General features: G+C 46.6%; 1 long non-coding RNA gene across 1 annotated transcript; it reads right to left on the reverse strand.

Annotated features, from left to right (window-relative positions):
- Window positions 1-683: 683 nt before the first annotated feature.
- LOC119322052 lies at window positions 684-2131 on the reverse strand. The gene is made up of 4 exons (XR_005155362.1): window positions 2044-2131; window positions 1836-1927; window positions 1097-1237; window positions 684-1000 (listed from the first exon to the last, which is right to left on the reverse strand). It is a non-coding gene; the product is annotated as an uncharacterized LOC119322052 (long non-coding RNA).
- Window positions 2132-3272: the final 1141 nt, after the last annotated feature.

Raw genomic sequence — 3272 nt, forward strand, 5'->3', positions numbered from 1 at the left:
TTAAAAAGAAATAGGCAGCACTGGTTGAGGTTGTGTATCAACCAGAGTAGTGGACCACATGTACTGATTGGATAATCTATATAGACCATCGTAATCCTCATCAATCACTGTCAAAGATCATATCATCATCTAGGCAATTTTGTTAAATATACAACATTGTTTGCAGCAGTATATTAGGAGAAGCAGAACTTCGTCATCCTTGATGTATCATCAATCACTGTCAAAGATATCGTCATCTCAGCAAAAAAATTAAATATACAACATTGTTTCCTGCAGTATATTAGGAAAAGCAGAACTTCGTAATCCTTGATGTATCATCAATCACTGTCAAAGATCATATCATCATCTAGGCAATTTTGTTAAATATAGAACATTGTTTGCTGCAGTATATTAGCAGAAGCAGAACTTATTGCAAGGAACATGTTGATAGCACCATATCAAATTGTATTCAGTTTGCTGCATACCATAGTGATGTGGATACTTATGAAATATGTGTAGCTAGAAATTAGAAACTCTGTGAACCTAAACTGTTGTGGCACAAGTGACTATTATATGGATGGTTCTGATTTTATTAAGATAGGAAGATGGAATATGTTTTCTTCCAAACATACATGAACACCATGGCCATGATAGAAACAGAACATTCATGCTGTAGAAACGGCAATAGAAATCCCACCTCCAATAGGAAAATTAACTCTGAAATTACTACTTGAAATGAGCCATGGGTGGCAGCTGTAGGATTCCAACTTACAGGTAGCCTCATGATATTTACCTGGGGCTGGGAAAAGGCCTACTGGTACCAACAATATTATTCAACATGCAAAGAAAACAGCTAGGTACACTAAACTATGAATGGAGATAACACATTAAATTGTTCATACCCCCAAAAACCATTAACTCGCAGGTCATGGTGGGTCTTTCCTACTTCACCTGAACCCTGTCACGAGTTATCCTCTCAACCTGCTAGAAATACCACAACCTCTTTCAAGTTTCATCAATCCTACACAATCCACCATAAAGATGTTCATTATAAGAAATACAGCCTATATTTATAATAGAGAATACTGAAGCATTGCATGTATACTCAGTCGCTAACCTCTTATGGCCATTTTCTCAAACATCTGATGAGCCACTTAATAAAAGAAATCAATCCTGATGGTCACAAAATCATCACATACATGCAGCACACAGAATGATGTTTTCAATCTTCTGCTGCTTCTTTTGTACTTACACAAGCCTAGGAACAAAATCAACACATTAGTATGATCTATCCAACATCAGTCATTGGAGCAGAGACAACCAAAATTGGCTAACAAGTTGTAAACTAACTTTGGAAATCTCATGCTGCATAAACATATCAAGCAATTCCTCTCCTCTTCACCACCCGTTTTTTTCCACTCAGAGAAAAATTCACATGTTTGTCAAGAAATCATAGTTAAAAAAGCGCGCCTAGGCTCTAGGCGTTGGCAAAACGCATTGCGCATAACTACATTTAATTCGCGCATAATTGCGCATAAGCATGTGCTTTAGTCAGTAAAGCGCAAGCCGCTGGCAAAACGCACAATTAACGTCTAGCGCTTTTTTGAACTATGCAAGAAACCAAAAGGAACCTAACCCAAGGAAGAAAATAGCTTGCAGCCACACAGGCATTCTATCGAGCAGGTCAAAAGCACCGGAGAAAGAAAGAGGCTCACCTTGGAACAAACGCACAGGAGAAGACAAAGCAGCAAACCAGAAGATGAAAACGAAATAAGAAGAGGAGAGCATGAATGAGTAGATAACGCAAGCAATGGAGGCGCGAAATCGATCCGGTGGAAGAGCACGTAGATCCTTACCCTAACCACACACAGAAATGACCCTCTGGACAGGGTGGATCACATCCCTCTGGTTCGATCCCGTGCAGCGTCGTGTTCTTGCGCCGCCACTCCTGGCAGGGCCACAAGGCGTGAGGGGTGAGAGGCAACTAACGAAGTAGATCGACACGGGAGGAGACGCACCCGAAAAAAGGGATCGTGAGGTAGGAGGAGGCGCAGAGTTCCTTACCTTGATTCGGATGTCGAAATTGCCGAGGCGAACGCCGCCACCGCTGCCATACGCGTCCAGGTCATTGGCGGTGCTTGACGGCACTCGGTGCTCCCTACACCGCGCCATTCACTGGTGGTGGAGAGGAGAGGAGGCGGCCGCTCCCGATGGTGGTTGCAATGGCCCATATGCTACTTTCGTGGATGCGGCCTAGCCGCTCATCACTGTGGACGGGGGCAGGGGAGGAGGGATGCGAGGCTGGAGGCAGAGGGGGGTTGATGGATAGGGTTGGCCATATACCTGGCCAAACGGGCCGGCCCGGCACGGCACGGCCCAACCTGTGCTAATCGTGCCTGGCCCGGCACGGCCCGCCATGGCACGTTTAATAGCCGGGTCGTGCCGGGCCGGCCCACGGGCGCTGCTCCTTGGCCCAGGCATGGCCTGATTAGTAAACGGGCCGGCCTGATGGCCCGTTTAGCACGCTGGGCTGCACATATTCAGCATGTTGGGCTGTTTTTTAGGCCTATTGGTCTGTATTTTAGATATAAATATATAAAAAAATCTGAAAATTATATAAAAAAATTAAACGGGCCGTGCCGTGCCGGCCCGCGTGCCCAGGCTCCAGGCCCAGGCACGGCCCAAGGCGTGCCGCGTGCCGGGCACGGCCCGTTTAGCCCGTGCCGTGCCTGGCCCATAGCGGGCCGTGCCGGCGTGCTCGCGGGCTGGCCTGTTTGGCCCGGCCCGTTTGGCCAGCTATAGTTGGCCAATCCGGCTGCGCGTTCCTACCCATCGGTCTGCGAGGATCAGCCAATCCCACGTCGCCCACGCTCGGTACGGCCAATATTTTTTTCACCCGACGCGCAGACGAGGCACACATAGCACACACACCACCAAACTGGACCCGCGAGAGATGGAGGCCCACCCGTCATTCACCTGAGTAGGAAAGAGCAACATTGAAAGAAACATATGATTGGATTTTTGACAGTGCGATGAAAAACATCGAGCGAGGTAGATCGAGCGAACCAGAATAGCTAGCGCTGGCATGTGCCGTGGTTAGGGCATCTCCAACAGTTTGTATGTTAGTTTGTTGGTAAAATATGCCATGTCATCAACCAAAACCTTAAGATACAACAACTACAATGGTTGTAACTTGTTTGCCCAATAAGATGTGAGATAATAAATAAGGTGCTCTCTCATTCTACATTGGAGCTTATGCAAGGGGTGTTGGTTCATGTACATACAACCTTCCT

The sequence above is a fragment of the Triticum dicoccoides genome, chromosome 6B, assembly GCF_002162155.2.
Source record: "Triticum dicoccoides isolate Atlit2015 ecotype Zavitan chromosome 6B, WEW_v2.0, whole genome shotgun sequence".
NCBI lineage: Eukaryota > Viridiplantae > Streptophyta > Magnoliopsida > Poales > Poaceae > Triticum > Triticum dicoccoides.